This window comes from Megascapheus bottae, chromosome X (genome assembly GCF_031878675.1).
Source record: "Megascapheus bottae isolate mThoBot1 chromosome X, mThoBot2.hap1, whole genome shotgun sequence".
Classification (NCBI taxonomy): Eukaryota; Metazoa; Chordata; class Mammalia; order Rodentia; family Geomyidae; genus Megascapheus; species Megascapheus bottae.
This window is the reverse complement of record NC_143547.1, coordinates 99,393,651-99,412,602: the sequence shown is the minus strand read 5'-3', so window position 1 is coordinate 99,412,602 and position 18,952 is coordinate 99,393,651. Positions and strand designations below refer to the sequence as shown.

Genomic DNA, 18,952 nt, shown 5'->3' with positions numbered 1-18,952 from the left:
TGTATATATACATATATATACATATATATATATATATATATATATATATATATATATAGAGAGAGAGAGAGAGAGAGAGAGAGAGAGAGAGAGAGGAGAGAGAGCCAAGAGATCATACAGACAGAACCCAGGGGATTGCATATTTTAGGAAAATGCTCTATATTCCTAGCTTAAATAAACATTCTCAATTCATTTGTGTTGTAGCGACAAAACTCTTCCATCACTCTCCCTTCCAATTTTCCTCAAAGGCACTTCACCTCTCAAGTTTCCTTGTTCTATGAAATATACATTTCTTTCAATTTCTGCTTTGTGATTAAATATTACATGTCAAATATCCAAGAGGATTTCATTGTGATAACTGTAATTATGATCATCCTTCTGTACAATACGATGCAAAAACGTAATCCTTTAAAAATATTTTTGCCAGTCCTGAGGCTTGAACTCAGGGCCTGGGCACTGTCCTCAGCTTTCTCAAGGTTAGAACTCTACCACTTGAGCCACAACACCACTTTCAGCCTTTTCTATGTATGTGGTACTGAGGAATCAACCTGTGTCTTAGTGCATGTTAAGCAAGCACTCTAAAACTAGGCCACTCTCCCAGCCCAGAATTTAATCCTTTTAACAGCACTTTTTTTAGCAGTTGACTATCTCTGTCCATTCTCCTTTCTAATGGGATCCGATACCGTACTATCTAATTCAATAAGACTGGCAAGTTTTGAATACTACATGAGGCAATATGAAGTGGTACTTGTTTTTCTTTGTCCGACTTCTTTCTCTTAATGTAATGTGGAGCTGCAAAACTATATTTGGTGGTTAGTTTTGCAAATTTATGTGGCTGAATTCCACCTCACCATTATTCATTCTATTTTGTATTGTCAGCTAGTTTTTGTTTTATAAGGATGTGCTTTATTGATCAGCATTGTGTGCTCATAACTTACTCATTTTAACAGAGCCATTAATGCTCATGATGTTTCAACAAACCGCATGAATTGTTGAACTGTTGATATATTGACCAATGATTTTATGTATGAAAAGAAAACCATCAAACAAGATCAAATCAAATCTTTCAGTTGGTTATGAAACTAATGCTAACCTAATTAAAAATTTCATATTGTATCATCAATCACATTGGTGAGAAGGTAGCCAACAAAAATAATCCACTCATAAGTCATTGGTAGGCATTGGCAATAAAACAAGGTGTCCTAATTAAGATTACAGTATAATCCTCTAATGAAGCATCGATATTAAATGTGTGAAATTAACAGTGTAATTCATTGCTTTTATGTGCAAGGTTAGAGCACGAGATTGACAGAAAACTCCTTTGCAAATATTTTATATGCCATCGCATATTCAAGGAATGTTTGTATCTTACATTGTCATTAATCTGAGAATGCATAGAATATGGTTCATATTATTAGAACACGTGACAGAAATGATGAACATTGATTTTATGAAGCAAAAATCACGTTGTAAAATATTAAACGATAGAAAATAATTTAAAATGTATATATTGTTATAAAATTTATAATTCCAATACAAATTCATTTTTTCTGTTTTGAATTTTATCATGGAACACTTGTAATATTATTACCACTGTAATTTTTGTATGTATCCAATTCAGTGACAGAATGTCCTCAGTGGTGTGTAAACTTCACCACATTCATTTCCAAGATTTATGTTCTCAAGTAGAAACTCTAGCAACATTAAGCAATAATTTCCTTTATTCCTCTTTCTGTCTCAGTCAATTTATCTAATCCAGATATCTCATGTAAGTGAAATAATTCAGTATTATCTTTTAATGGTTGATTTATTTTACTTAAGTAATTTTTTCTTACTTTGTTTTTTAATTTATTTCATTATTGGGGTTACATTCATCAGGTAATGGGTACTTTACTTCTTGAAGATTGTTACCCTTTCTTCCCCTGTTTTTTTCCCACTTTCCCTCCCCCCAACCCTCTCACTCATCTTGTTTTTCCCTTCCCTTCCCCTTTTCAAATAAACAAACATATATTCAATGTATCAGGTACCAAAGTCAGATACAGTAACAACATGAGATAAAACAATGGAACACTTCACAAATTTGCATGTCATCCTTGCACAGGGGCCATGCTAATTCTTGGTATCATCTCAATTTTAGTATATGTGCTGCCGAAGGAAGCACAAATTCAAATATTGAATTGTAATCTGTACTATGGTTTATACATCCAATGTATGTGTGACTTCAAAGTAACACACAACTAACCTTTTGCCACTGCTTGGCAGAAGTTTGGAATTTATCACCTGGAATTTATGAGAAGTCTACTGAAATTAATTTAAATTATCACCAATGATTAAGCCTTATTTTAGACCAAAATATTGTCATGTTTATATTTATTAAAGTAATTTTAAATGACTTTCTGCTCTTTAAAATTAAAAATACCATTTGTTTGCAAATGATACAAGAAATTTAAAATATATATACTAGAATGTATATATAAATGATAAATGAATGACACACAACTTCCCACTGCAATAAGCCCAACAGTACAATACAGCAAATTCTTTTTGTAATACTTTTTCTCACTGAAATAAGTTTGTGCTCTCCTATACTTAGAAGAAAATGTCACTTATTGGATGGATGAGTTCATCTTCACATTATAAAATCAATTTTCTTACTTTTAAGCCATGCTTCATATATCTATCCAGAGTCTAAATTCTATTCCAAGATATTTTAGAATTTGAATAAATTCAAATTTATTTTAGATTCTGTAAAGCTATTCAGCATTTATCCACTGCTCTATAAATAAGGCACAGATGTAATAATATGATGTTGGAATATTATGAGTGAAAAGTTATTTGACACCAATTCTGTTTATATACCATTGTAAAATATAAGCAATTCTTCATGACCTTGACAGTCTTAATGACAGTTGCCCTAATAGCTAACTGGCATTGTAGCTGTGCTACCCAAACATCTTCAGTGAGATTTTCTCTACCCTGATAATTAAGGGTGGGAAACAGTAAAAAGCAAATAACCAACGGATAATTTTTGTAAAATGGCCAGCTAATCTGACAGTCAATCTAACATAAGATAATGAGTTTGTCTGAATATTTCCTGTCTTCAACCAATTATTTGGGCACAGAATATATTTAACAGGGGAAAAAACACAATGGAACCAACAATGACAGGTGTGAAGCGCTAGAGTTCTGCCAATCCCAGATATATGGAATATTGAAAAGATGCCTGTTCTAGGAGTTTTAACTATGGAGAAAACCTGGGACTAAATTTGATACATTTTAAGTAATTTATTGTTGCCATGAATCCTTTCTCAAAATACTCAAAAATGCCCAGGAAGGATGTGAATCAGGGTTGTTCTTTGTCTTTCTAAAAATTGAGTGATTATACTGGAAACATCTTCCCCTTCTTGTTTACAGATATAAATTTGTTTCATGTCAAACCTTGGGGTAACCACAGTATCTCTGTCAATCACCAGAGACTTGTGTCTTACAGGTTGTTTTGCAAGTATTAATAAATAACAAGGCCCACCCTTCATTACATGTTGAATTTATTTGCCTGATTTTTTTGTCAGACCTTAGGCTTGAACTCAGGGCCTTGGCGCTGTCATTGAGCACTTTATCTCAAGGTTAGTGCTCTGCCACTTGAACCACAGTACCACTTCTGGCTTTTTCTATGCATGTGGTACCGAGGTATCAAACCCAGGGCTGCATGAATGTTAAGCAAGCACTCTACAACAAAGCCACATACCCAGCCCCTTTCTGATTATTTTTTACTACCTGGATTTGAACTTGTAATATTAAAACATATTCACTTTTATTAAGGGTATATTAAAGACTGGGAATGGTGGCTCATGCCTGAAACCATAGTCACTGAGAAAGTGTATTTAGGAAGGTCACCAGTTGAGTCCATCCTCAGGCAGAAACTACTTGAAAAATAAAAAGATATATAGCAAAGAAATGGCTGGGGGGATTACCTCACATGGTAGAGTAGGAGCATTGTAAACAAAATGCTCTACACACACACATACACACACACACACACACACACACACACACACAGAACGAAGACAGAGCCAGGGTTTCTGTAGTCCTAAGTGACTACTAGATCTAAAAGAAAACTATGTAAACATGCACAAAATCATAAAAACACATATTTAATTGTTGCATTTAAATGATCTTGGTAATATAGCCATAATATTTATTTTCATGAGAAGGAAATAGTCATTATTATTTCCAGAGTATAAGAATATGTGGTGAAAAGGCCTGGGAGCATGGCCTAGTGATGAAGTATTCAACTAGCATCCAAGAAACCCTGGATTCTATTCCTCAGAACCATATACAGAGAAAAATCTGGAAGCGGTTTCTTGGCTCCCGTGGCAGAGCTCTAGACTTGAGAATGCCCAAGGATAGCACTCAGGCCCTGAGTTCAAGCACCGGGACTGGCAAAAACAATAAATAAATAAATATAAATAAATAATAACTACTTTAGCAGGGCACCAGTGGCTAATGGCTATAATCCTAGCTACTCAGGAGGCTGAGATCAGGGCATTGTGGTTCAAAGCCAACACAGGCACGGCAGTCCATGAGACCCTTTATTTCCAATTAACCACCAGAAAAATCAGAATTTGTACTGTGAACTGAAGAGCTCAGGGATGTCATCTACACCCAGAGTTCAAGCCCAATATTACAACACAAGGGTTCTCTACAACTTGCGTTGATTAAATTAAATGAAAAAAATAACTAGAGGACTTGGAAACTAATGTCCTATGGTCTCTGTGTGCATAAATATGTATATACTTTATACAAATATGTGTAAGTGTATATATCCACACATATATTCTTTAGGTAAGGCAAAAGCATATCACTGAGGACAGAAGGTAAAAATGAAAAAGTATCTAAGGTAATTATTGGATGTCTTTTGCTGATACATTATTCAAATCATTGCCTTGAATTTGATAGTAGATTCTTAAACACTGCTTCCTATTTACATCATATGAAATTTTCAGTGGTACTTAGTTCACCTGAACCTTCACTATACTCAAATAGTTGAAAATTAGATGAATTAATATATGTAAAGTTCTGTGTAGTATATCATAATTCAAATTACTGAGGACCCCCACTAGCATTAAAAAAACATGAACGCAGAAAACTAAAAACTGACCCTAGCCTTTCGCCATGCAAAACATTAACTCAAAGACCTCAATGTCAGACTGCAACCATGAAACTACTACATGATATAGTAGGAGAGACACTGGAACTCATAGGCACAGGCAAAAGATTCCTGAACAGAATCCCAGCGTCACACAGATTGGTTAGAGACTCGATAAATGGGAATACCTAAAAATAAAAAGTTTCAACACAGATAAAAGCATAGCCACAAAAGTAGAGAGACAGCCAACCAACTGGGAAAAGATATTTACCAATAATATGTCTGACAAATGCTTAACATCCAGTATCTACAGGGAACTCAAGAAACTAATCCCCCCAAACCCAACAAACCATTCACTAAATGGGCAAGGGAACTAAAGAGAGAATTATCAAAAGAAGAAATTAAAATGGCAGAAAAGCATATGAGAAAATGTTCATCATCTATGGTCATAAAGCAAATACAAATAAAAACAATCCTGACACCACCATACCCCAACAAGAATGGCCAAGATTTTGAACTCAGACAATGACAGATGCTGGCGGGGTTGTACAGAAAAAGAAACCCTACTACACTGCTGGTGGGATTGTAAACTAGTTCAGCCACTGTAGAAAGCAGTGTTGAGGTTCCTTAAAGAACTGAAAACAGACCTTCCCTATGATCCGGCCATACCACTTCTGGGCATCTACCCTGAAAATCACAACCCAAGATATGAAAAAGACACCTGCTCAGCTATGTTTATCTCTGCACTATTCACAATAGCCAGATGATGGAAACAATCCGGATGCCCTACTGCAGGTGAATGGACACAGAAAATGTGGTATATATATACAATGGAATTCTACATTGCCAACAGACATGGTGAAATAATGGCATTTGCAGGGAAGTGGATGAATCTAGAGCGAATCATTTTGAGTGAGACAAGTCAAGACATAAGGAACAAAAGGCGCATGGTATCCTTAATATGTGGCTATTTAATCTAAAGAGTACAAGAGCAAGGACTCTATATTTGCAAACCCAATGCAATGGACATGGTATTGGAAATATAAACACAACTATGCAGACATAAAAACCTATGACTCTATAGACATAATATTTTATTACATACATTAATGTGTGTCTATGATATACAAACCTTTTGCCTAATTTTCATTATGTTCTAAAAACTAAGTGCCAGTGTCTGTATATAGAGATTCCCTTCTTGACTACTTGTTTGTTAAACATGTCATTTGAAATATGATGTAAAAATCAATGTTAACAAATTCTTTAATAAAAAACAAAAATTAATACAACAAAATTTCAAATAGCTGAGCTTTTCAATTATCCAGGAACTAAAAATAAAGACAGAAACAGTTTAATGCAGTCCCACTTATCCAGCCTTTCTCTGATTTGTGGTGTTTCTTTGTCCTTATTGAGAAAGTTTCTACCTGTGCCAAGGAGGCCTAGTGTGTCTCCTAATCCTTCTTGTAAAGTTTTCAGTATGTCAGCTTTTACCTTGAGGTCTTTGATCCATTTCGAGTTAATTCTAGTGAAGGGTGACAGAGAAGGATCCAACTTTAGTTTTCTGCAGGTGCTTAACCAGCTCTGCAAGCACTACTTGTTGAAGAGGCTGTCTTTCTTCCATTCTATTTTTTTGAGTCCCATGTCAAAGATTAGGTGGCCATAGGTCTGTGGATTAATATCTGGGTCCTCAGTTCTATTTCATTGGTCTTCAGGACTGTTCTTGTGCCAGTACCAAGCTGTTTTGATAATTATAGCTCTGCAATAGAGTCTAAAGTTTGGTATTGAAATTCGTCCTGCGCTGTTCTTTCTGCTAAGAAGAGTTTTTGCTATACACGGTCTTTTATTATTCCATATGAAATTTGGATTGCCTCTTCCAGTTCTTTAAAGAATAACATTGGGATATTGATGGGTACTGCGTTGAATTTGTAGATAATCCTTGGCAAGATTGTCATGTTCTCAATGTTGATTCTTCCAATCCAGGAGCATGGGAGGTTTTTCCATTTCCTCAGTACTGCTTTAAATTCCTTTTTCAGAGTTTTAAAGTTTTCATCACAAAGGTCCTTTACATTCTTAGTTAAGATAATTCCTGGGTACTTAATTTTCTTTGGGGCTACTGCAAAAGGAGTTGCATTCCTGATTGTTGCCTCTGTCCTCTCTCTGTTGGCGTAGAGGAAGGCAGTTGATTTTTGAAGGTTAATTTTATATCCTGCTAAATTTCTAACGTTTTGAATCAGCTCAAGGAGTTAGGGAGTGGAGTCTATAGGGTTCTTTAAATGCAGAATCATGTCATCTGCAAAAGGGGAGAGTTTCACTTCCTCTTTCCCTATTTGGATCCAGCTTCTGTAGGACAAAGGACATAGCTAATAAATAAAATAGGAAGCCTACAGAATGGGAGAACTTCACTAACCATACAACAGACAAAGGCTTCATCTAAAATATATCAACAGCTCAAAAAATTGAATCACTCCAAAACTAATCTCCAAAGTAACAACCATCCCATTAAAAGGTGGGCCAGAGTCTTCTCTGAAGAAGAAATAAAAATGGTCTATAGATACATGAAGAAATGCTCTACATTTCTGGTCACAAAGAAATGCAAATCAAAACAACTCGAAGATTCCAACTCACTCCAGTTAGAATGGCCAGGATCAAAAAAGCTAATAACAACAGATGCTGGAGGGGATGTGGCCAGGAGGGATCAGTACTGTTGATGCGAGTACAAACTCGTTCAACCACTATGGAAAGCAGTATGGCAGTTCCTCAAAAGACTAAATATAGAGCTCTCCTATGACCCAGCAATTCCACTACTCGGCATTTACCCAACCGTCCAGAAACAAGTCCATACTAAATTCATTACCACAATGATGATCATTGCAGCACTATTTACCATAGTAAAGATATGGAACCAACCTAGATGTCCCTCAGTTGATGAGTGGATCAACGAGATGTGGTATTTATACACAATGGAATTCTATGCTGCTGTCAGAAAGAACGACATCGCCCCATTTGTAAGGACATGGAAACACTTAGAAAAAATCATATTAAGTGAAGTAAGCCAGACTCAAAGGAACTTCGGCTCAATGATTTTCTTCGTTTGTCATAATCAGTAGAAACCTTGGGCTCTCCTAACAGAGATTTGCAATAGAGCAAAACATAAATACATAAAGCCATACAGTATGACGCTAAATGAAAGGACATCTAGGATATAAAAACAAAAGCCATATAATGAGTGATTGTGTTCTTAATGTACTATGTTATCTCCCATCTCTTTTGCTATCCCTTGGTTATCTGATATTGTTACAGTATTTCACTTTGTTATCTGATATATTGGATAAATGCACATTTGGTTATTTGAAATTGAATAGGGAAGGGGGGGAAATAAGATGAGGTGTGGGGGAGGTATTGGGGGGGAGGGAAATGGGGACCAGGACATGAGAAAGGGTATCAATGTATGTGAAGTAATGCACCTTCTATCTGGTGAATATAATGTAACCCTTCTATTAATTACAATAAAAATATATGAAAAAAAGACAGAAACATAAGTATATGCCCTGTATGGCAGGTTCTAGCAAGAAACAATGACAAAGGCACAGAGGAGTCTGAGAAAAGTAGGGAAAGTTACCATTTTTGTAATATGTTCAATCAGTTATTGAAATAATTAATTTGCATTGTCTCACAATAATTTAATTTTGCTAGATTTTCCCCTTAGCATTTATGTTGTTCCTTCAGGCAAAGTAAGATTTTTTTTTATAATTTTTTAGTGTAATGTATAGAGGGGTTATAGTTACATTTGCCAGACAGATGGTACATCACTTCTCACACACTGACACCCGCTCTCACGTTTTTGTCCCCACATCCCTCTCCCCAACCCTCCCAAGAATCTTGTTTTTCCTCCTTCCCTTTCCTGTTTCAAATGAACATATAACCATATATACAATATACGAGGTAAAAGACTCAGATACTATTACAATATGAGATTAACCAAAGGGCAACAAAGGAGAAGAGAAATAACATAGTACATTAGGAACAACAATCATTCAGGAAAAACCTCTTATTTCCATATTAGAGATCCATTTATTTAGCCTCATTCAATATGGCCTTTTGTATTTAGGTTTTGAACTATTATATTCCTCTCCTAGGAATTACAAATGAGGGAAACCATTGAGCCTACGTTTCTTTGGGTCTGACTTACTTCATTTAATATTATTTTTTCCAAGTCTTTCATTTTCTTTGCAAATGGGGCAATGTTGTTCTTTCTAATGGCAGTATAGCCATATACTGCCTAGTGGCCTAGTGTTAGAGTGCTTGCCTAGCATGCACAAAAAATGGGGTTCAATTTCTTGGTATCACATACTTAGAAAAAAAAGCTAGAAGTGGTGCTGAGGCTCTAGCCTGGAGAAAGTCGAAGGACAGTGCTCAGGTCCTGAGCTCAAGCCTAGGACTGGCAAAAAAACGTTCTGATGGCAGTGTAGAATTTGATTGTGTATAAATACCCCATCTTGTTGATCCAATCATCTATTGAGGATCATCTGGGTTGATTCTTTTCTATCGTACACGATGCTGCAATGAACACTATGTTGTTTCTGTTGTTATTATATTTCTTTTTTGTTTGTTTCTTTTATTAAAGAATTTATTAACATTGATTTTTCATCATATTTCAAATGACAAGTTTAACAAACCAAGTGTTCAAGAAGAAAATCTCTATATACAATCACTGGGACTTAGTTTTTAGAACTTAATCCAAATTAGGCTAAGGGTTTCCATGTCATAGAAACATAGTAATTTATGAAATAAAATATTATGTCAACAGAGTCATAGGTTTTTATGTCTATATAGTTACGTTCATATTTCCATTACCATGTCCATAGCATTGGGTATGCAAATATTCAGTCCTTGCTCTTGTACACTTTGGATTAAATAGCCACATATTAAGGATACCATGTGCCTTTTGTTCCTTTGGTCTTGACTTGTCTCACTCAACATGATTCGCTCTAGATTCATCCACTTCCCTGCAAATGCCATTATTTTACCATGTCTGTTGGCAATGTAAAATTCCATTGTATATATATACCACATTTTCTGTATCCATTCACCTGCAGTAGGGCATCTGGATTGTTTCCATCATCTGGCTATTGTGAATAATTCAGAGATGAACATAGCTGAGCAGGTGTCCATATCATATCTTGGGTTATGATGTTCAGGGTAGATGTCCAGAAGTGGTATGGCAGGATCATAGGGGAGGTCTTTTTCAGTTCTTTAAGAACTGCTTTCCAGAGTGGCTGACCTAGTTTACATTCCCACCAGCAGTGTAGTAGGGTTTCTTTTTCTGTACAACCCCGCTAGCATCTGTCATTGTCTGAGTTCAAAATCTTGGCCATTCTTGTTGGGGTAAGGTAATATCCTAGGGTTGTTTTTATTTGCATTTCCTTTATGACTATAGATGATGAACATTTTCTCATATGCTTTTCTGCCATTTTAATTTCTTCTTTTGATAATTCTCTCTTTAGTTCCCTTGTCCATTTAGTGAATGGTTTGTTGGGTTTGGGGGGATTAGTTTCTTGAGTCCCCTGTAGATACTGGATATTAAGCATTTGTCAGATGTATTACTGATGAATATCTTTTCCCAGTTGGCTGGCTGTCTCTATACTTTTGTGGCTATGCTTTTATCTGCGCAGAAACTTTTTTTAAGCTTTTTAAAATAATTTATTGAGTGCCAGCATCTTCATAACATTACAATGGTTCAAATGTTATCTGAATCCTTTGCATTTTCTTTAGATTACATAGAGTATTCCTACAGAACATGGGGAAGAGAATTATTCTTGTATGAATTTTTATTTTATTGCAAATGAAATTATGTGGTTATATAATGAGTCATTTACTTTAATCTTAATTTAACTTTTTTCATGTATTTTTAATTGTAATTAATAGATATTTGCCAGAAAGAAGGTGCATTAATTCACATACATGGATACACTTTCACATGTCTTGGTCCTCATTTCCCTCCCCCCAGCCCCACCCCTCATCTTGGTTTCCCCCTTCCCAATCCAATTTCAAATAACCAAATGCGCATTTATCCAATATATCAGATAACAAAGTGAAATACTGTAACAATATCATATAACCAAGGGATAGCAAAAGAGATGGGAGGTAACATAGTACATTAAGGACAACAATCATTCCTTATATGGCTTTTGTTTCTATATCCTAGAGGTCCTCTCATTTAGTGTCATACTGTGTGGCCTTATGTATCTATGTTTTGCTGTATTGCAAATCTCTGCTAGTAGAACCCAAGGTTTCTACAGATTATGAAAAATGAGGAAAACCATTGAGCCTAAGTTCCTTTGAGTCTGGCTTACTTCACTTAATATGATTTTTTCTAAGTCTTTCCATGTCCTTACAAATGGGGCTATGTCATTTTTTCTGACAGCAGCACAAGATACCACATCTTGTTGATCCACTCTTCAACTGAGGGACATCTAGGTTGGGTCCATATCTTTGTTATGGTAAATAGTGCTACAGTGAACATTGTTGTGCTAGTGGATTTAGTATGCCCTTGTTTCGGGATGATTGGGTAAATGCCAAGAAGTGGAATTGTTGGGTCATAGGGGAGCCCTATGTTTAGTCTTTTGAGAAACTACCATACTGCTTTCTATAGTGGTTGAATGAGTTTGCACTCCCACCAACAGTGTAGTAGTGATCCCTTCTGGCCACATCCCCTCCAGCATCTGTTGTTATTAGCTTTTTTGATCCTGGCCATTCTAACTGGAGTGAGGTGGAATCTTAGAGTTGTTTGATTTGCATTTCTTTTATGACCAGAGATGTCGAGCATTTCTTCTACTATCTATAGTCCATTTTTGTTTCTTCTTCAGAGAAGACTCTCTTTAAGTCTTTGGCCCATCTTTTAATGGGATGGTTGTTACTTTGGAGATTAGTTTTGGAGTGATTCAATTTTTTGAGCTGTTGATATATTTTAGATATGAGGCCTTTGTTCGTTGTATGGTTAGTGAAGATCTTCTCCCTTTCTGTAGGCTTCATAATTAATTTACTACTTTTGTCCTTTGCCATACAAAAGCTCTGCAGTTTAATGCAGTCCCACTTATCGATCCTTTCTCTGATTTGTTGTGATTCTTGGTCCTTATTAAGAAAGTTTCAACCTGTGCCAAGGAGGCCTAGTGTATCTCCTATTCCTTCTTGTAAAGTTTTCAATGTATCAGCTTTTACTCAGAGGTCTTTGATCCATTTGGAGTTAATTCTAGTGCAAGGTGACAAAGAAGGATCCAACTTTAGTTTTCTGTGCAGAAACTTTTTATTTTTAGGTATTCCCATTTATTGAGTCTCTCTAATCTGTTGTGACCTTGGGTTCTGTTCAGGAATCTTTTGTCTGTGCCTATGAGTTCCAGTGTCTCTCCTAATTTATCATGTAGCAGTTTCACAGTTTCCGGTCTGACATTGAGGTCTTTTATCCACTTTGACATAATGTTTGTGCATGGTGAAAGGCTCAGGTCAATTTTTACTTTTCTGCATGTGGCTGCCCAGTTTTGCCAGCACCAATTATTGAATAGGCTGTGTTTGTTCCACTGTATATCTTTGCCTCCTTTGTCAAATACATGTTGCCTATAGGTATGTGGTTCTATTTCTGGGTCTTCTATTCTGTTCCACTGATCTTCTGGTCTGTTTTTGTCCCCATACCAAGCAGTTTTTGTTATTATGGCTCTATAGTAGAGTTTGAAGTCTGGTATTGTTATACCACCAGCATTGCTCTTTTTGCCTAGAATTGTTTTGGCTATTCCAGGCCTTTTCTTATTCCATATGAATCTTTGGATTATATCTTCTATTTCCGTAAAGAATGTCTTTGGGATTTTGATGGGGATTGCATTGAATTTGTATATCAGTTTTGGCAGTATAGCCATTTTCACTATGTTGGTTCTCCCCAGCCATGAGTGTGGGATGTCTGTAAATTTCCTAGTGTCCTCTTTAATTTCTTTATTTAGGCTTTTATAGTTTTCATTGAATAATTCCTTTACATCTTTGGTTAAGTTTATTCCTAGTTATTTTATTCTTTTGGGGGCTATTGCTAATGGGATCATTTTTTTGATTTGGCCTTCTGTTTGTATATTGTTGGTGTACAAGAAGGCTACTGACTTTTGAAGGTTAATTTTGTATCCTGCCACTTTGCTAGAGTGTTTTATTAATTCTAGGAGTTTGGGAGTGATGTTTGTTGGGTCACTCAAGTAGAGTATCATGTCATCTGTGAATAGGGATAGTTTACTTTCTTCTTTCCCTGTGTGGATCCTTTGATGTCTTTTTCTTGCCTTATTGCTCTGGCTAAGGGTTCCAGCACTATATTGAAGAGAAGTGGAGAGAGTGGGCATCCCTGCCTAGTTCCTGATTTTAAGGTAAATGCTTCCAGTCTGGTTTTTCATATATGGCTTTAACTATTTTGAGGAATGTACCTCTTATTCCTATTTTTTCTAATACTTTCAACATGAATGGATGTTGTATTTTGTCAAATGCTTCCATTTCTCTGAAGGGTTTCAAGAGTACAGATGTTATTTCATCTTTAAACGTCTTGTAGAATTCTCAGTTAAACCATCTGGACCTGGACTCTTTTTGGTTGGCATTTTCCTGATTGCTTCCACAATTTCATTGTAAGAGATTGGTTTGTTCAATTTGTTTACCTCATCGATGTTTAGTGTGGGTAACCTATAGTTATTTAAGAAATCATCCATTTCTACCAGATTTTCTTGTTTCTTTGAATATAGGCCCTGGTAGTGCTTATTCATTATAGACTGAATTTCTTGGATATCAGTTGTGATTGTTCCCATGGTGTCTCTAATTTTGTTTATTTGAGTCTCCCCTCTCCTTTTTTTTGATGAATCTTGCCAGGGGTCTGTCCATTTTGTTGACTCTTTCAAAGAACCAAATTTTTGTTTTATCATTTTTGTATATAGTAGATCTTATTTCAATTTCTGATATTTCTGATTTTATTTTTGTTATTTCTGTCCTACAATTTGTTTTAGAATTAACTTTTTCTTGCTCCTGTAGGTGTTTCAGTTTTTAAGGTTATTTACATGCTCTTCTTCTGTCTTTTTAATATATGCTCTTAGTGCGATAATTCTGCCTCTTAGAACTGCCTTTGCTGTGTCCCATGAGTTCCTTTGTGATGTCTCTTGATTGTCATTACATTCAAGGAAGTTTTAAATTTCTTTTCTCATCTGATCCGTTATCCAGGAGTTATTCAGAAATGTGTTGTTCAGCTTCCAAGTGATCGAATGTTTTTTGACTTTGACTGCATTGTTCAGAATTAGTCTGACTCCACTGTGGTCTGATAGAATGCATGGGATTATATCAGTCCTCTTGTATCTGCTTAAGTTTTCTGTATGAACTATTACATGATCTATTTTGGAGTGTGTTCCATGTGCTGCTGGAAAAATGTAAAAAGTTCTGCCGTTGGGTGGAAGACTCTGTGTATATCTGTTAAGCCCAGCTGGGCTATGGTGTCATTTAAGTCGATGGTATCTTTGCTTAACTTTTGTTGAGTTGACCTGTCATTTGTTGAGAGTGGCTTATTAAGGTCTCCCACTAAGATTGTGTTTCAGTCTATCTTGTTCTGTAATTCTAAGAGAGTTTGTTTGACGAATTTGGGTGCTCCCATGTTGGCGAAGTAAATGTTCATAACTGTAATATTGTGGGTATGGATTGTACCCTTTACTGATATGTAATGGCCGTCTCTACCTTTATGTACTGATTTTACTGAGAAGTTAATTTTGCCGGGGATTAAGATTGCTAGTCCTATTTTTTTGCATGGTGCATTTTAGTGGAAAATTCGTTTCCATCCTTTCACTTGGAATTTGTTTCTGTCTTTGGCGGTGAGGTGGATCTCTTGGAGGCAACATATGGATGGGTGGTGTTTCTTAATCCAGTCTGCTGCTCTGTGTCTTTTGATTGGAGTGTTCAACCCGTTCACATTTGGGGAAATTATGGAGAAGTGGTCAGTGTCCATTGTCATTATTTATTTTTACTTCTAAGTTTCTTTCTCTCTCTTTTTTCCCCTTTTGTGTTTAGTGAATTATAGATATTTGCTTCTTGATGGGGGTTCTTGATGTTCTACAATTTGTTCTTGATTAATTAATATTTTTGTAATGCTCATTTAGTGTGCACATATTCATAAAGCTTCTCTTTGGAGTGAAATATTCTTGTTTCTCCCTCAAATATAAATGCTAGTTTTGCTGGATATATCAGTCTGGGTTTGCAGTTGTTGGTCTTCAGGACATGAATGATGTTTTTCTAAGCTTTTCTTGCATTTAGGGTTTGTGTGGAGAGATCTGCTGTAATTCTTTTTCCCATTGTAGTATAGCTCTTTCTTTGTTTTTGCAGCATTTAAGATCAATTCCTTGGTATTCGGGTCTATTGTCTTAACTATGAGAGGTCTAGACGAGTTCCTTCTAGGATCTTGCCTATATGGGGTCCTGAAACCTTCAATAATGTGAATATTTTCCCTTTTGAGGTTGAGGAAGTTCTCTGCTATGATTTTGGTGAATAAGGGTTGCATTCCTTTGTCCCGGAGTTCGGCACCCTCATCAATCCGTATTATATGAAGATTAGATTTCTTTGCTGCATCTGCAAGGTACTGGAGTTCTCTCTGGTGGATTCTGACTAATCTTTCCAAGGTGGTCATTCTCTGTTCCAGCTCTTGTGTTTTATCTTTCTTTCCTGATGTTCTATTCCCCCTAGGTTGTATAGTTTATTTTATTTTTTTTATTGTTGGGATTATGTATAGAGGGATTTCATTTACAACTGTAAACTTTTTCCTATACATGTTTGCCACTGACATGCTTATCCTCAAAATAGCTTCATTTTGGCTGGGAGTGTAGTATAGTGGTTAATTGTACACCTAGTGTGCATGAAGTACTGGGTTTGATTCCTCAGTACCACATACCCAGAAAAATCTGAAAATGGTATTGTGCCTCAAGTGGCCTAGAACACAAGCCTTCAGCAAAAAATCCTTTTTTTTTTTTTTGCAAGTCCTGGGGCTTGAGCTCAGGGCCTAGGCATTGTCCTTGGACTTTCTCAAGGGTAAAGCTCTACTACTTGAGCCTCAGTACCACTCCCAGCTTTTTTCTATGTATATGTTACTGAGGAATCGAATCCAGGTTTTCATGCACACGAGGCAAGCACTCTACGCCTAGGCTAAACTCCCGGCACAAATGACTCCGTTTTTAAAGAGAAAATAAGGTTGTACATTTATTTCTAATCTTGTATTTATATTTCTTCAGATCCATAAGACTAAAAGAGTATATTTTAATATAGTTTTCATAGTGGTTATTTATTGAGGTACCATTTACTAGAAGTTTTATTCAATTGTTTGTTTATCATGAAGAGACTATAGGAAGGAAGAAGACCTGTTGAATATGTCACGGTTACTGTTTCATAAATTTGTGACAAAGCAATAGTATTTGGCATAGAACTCCATTTAACAAAACTATTAGATGAAATAAAAGTATAAATTGGCCCTTTGTGATAAATGGTGTACTTTCTAGCAGCTGTCAGGAATGTATCTCTACTGCAAAGAAGTAAAGTTTTCCCTATTGAGATTTCAGCTCATTGTTTATACTTTTGTATCATGGCTTTATCTTTACTTCAGATGATCCCCAAACCAACAAAAATTATTCTAGAAATTTAATATTTGAAACATATTATATACTGTGTTCAATTATTTTAGACCAAAACTGAAATCAATTTGATTGTTTCATTAATAAACCAGTGTTTACATATCATATTTTGTTTTCTCTTGCTATATCACATTTTGGGGAAATTACCATTTTCGTAGTTTTTCCACATATTCCTCATTACTGAGCACTGCAAATGTTTTTTTCTCTTTACCCTTGCTGGATAAAACAAAACCCATGTAGCTATATGAATCATTATGAGCTACCTACTCTACTTGATTAAAACAGCTGCATATAAACTATTTGATGTTTTTTTCTCTTGATAAGAAAAGTAGAACAAGATTAAGACATGAATCGTTAATTGCAGTTCAGACTTTTCTTTATCCAAGTAAGACTCATTAATGTCATTAGGAGGTCATAAGTAATAGTTGAGGTTTATAGACATTATACCATTCAGTTCTAGTTAAATTGATACCAAGTTTACACATTTCACTCTGGAAAGAGTTAACATAAAAAATCCAAAGTTAATTTTGGTGCATCCTGGTAGCATGTACTTATTGGAATGGAAGGCAGGAAGATTATGAGTTTGAGGCTACTGTTGGGTATTTAACCAGATCCCATCTTGAAAATCAAATATAAGTTAACCATGACTCAAATCTTTTTTTGATATTTTTATTGTAATTAATAAAAGGGTTACATGATATTTGCCAGATAGAAGGTGCATTAATTCACATACATTGATACCCTTTCCGTGACTCAAATCTTTGACAAAATATTTTTGTTCTGAATTTATCTGTATGCAGTATACTTAGGTAATATTTTGCTTTAAAAAGGCTCTATAGCATAGCCAAAAGATTTACTTTATGTAACTTGGCATGGTAATGAGCATATGCTTTTAATTCTGATAGATTCAGATTCCAATCTTGGCTACAACTCTTGGTAAGCCTGAAAAAATAACTCTGCAAAAGAATGAATTTTGTGTCCCCCAAAAACATATGTCAAAAATTTAATCTCTAATGTTTATAATTAATAGTAAGAATATTCACAGGGTATGAGATGGCAAGCATCTCTGCCTCATGAATGGGTATAATAATCTTATAAAAAGAGAAGCCAGCAAGGCACTGGTGGATCATGCTTATAAGCCTAGCTAATCAGTAGGCTCGGGTCTTAGGATCATGGTTGGAACTCCATGTTAGGACAGACTCTAATCTCAAAGTCAAAAAAAAAAAAAACTAGAAGTGGAGTGTGGTATAACTCTAGCTCTGAGGACAAAGATCAGGGACACTGCCCAAGCCCTGAGTTCAAGCCCTACAGTGACAAAAAAAAATAGAGAAAAGAAAGAAAAGAAAAAGAAAAAAACAAGTAAAGCCAGAGTGAGCACTCATCCTTTGACCCATATGAAGACAAAAGCACATGATGGATATCTACAAATTAGAAAGTGAGTCCAATCCAGACACTGAATATATCTTGATCTAAGATATAAGAAAATATAAGAAATAATTTTTTGTTATTTATAATCCACCAAGTCTCTGCTATTGTTATTATACTAGCGCAAATAACTATGGAATTCTGTGAATTTAAGTTTTTCTATTCAAAATATAGACTCATTTTGAAGCTGAATAAATCTTACTTAGTCAAGAATTTGGAATAAGACTCACAAAATGAATGGTGAAATTCACATTTATTATTATTGCATGGAATAATATCATAGATAATGCATGTTCTTCATTTTCAATTATTTATCAAGTGATCATTATGTGGAAAGCATATGACCTGCTCATTATCCTTGAGAACTCTAGATCTGGGTTGTGGAAATGAGACAAAGATTTTTAAAAAACAGGAACTGAAAGGGGTATCATAGGTCAAGATCTAAATGACTTAGATTTCCTGGCTGAGGAAGGAAGAAACTTCTATAATAAAATAATATGTTCAAGCAACATGACCTCATTCTCTTGGAATGAATCTGTGTGTGACCACATTATAAAGCCTGTCCCCAACTTCGAGAGATTTAAACAATTACTAATTTATTGACTCCAGCACAGCATTTCCATTTAACAGGGAGAAAAAGGTGTGTGAAGGGCAAATAACCATAAATGGTGTCCCCAAAGGACAAATTACAAGATTTGCTTTTACCATAAAT

The 18,952-nt window shown here is 35.5% G+C and overlaps 1 non-coding gene across 1 annotated transcript; it reads right to left on the bottom strand.

The window, feature by feature from the left end:
- Positions 1-2,056: 2,056 nt before the first annotated feature.
- Positions 2,057-2,161, bottom strand: LOC150041645 (U6 spliceosomal RNA). The gene has a single exon (XR_016533990.1). It is a non-coding gene; the product is annotated as a U6 spliceosomal RNA (small nuclear RNA).
- Positions 2,162-18,952: the final 16,791 nt, after the last annotated feature.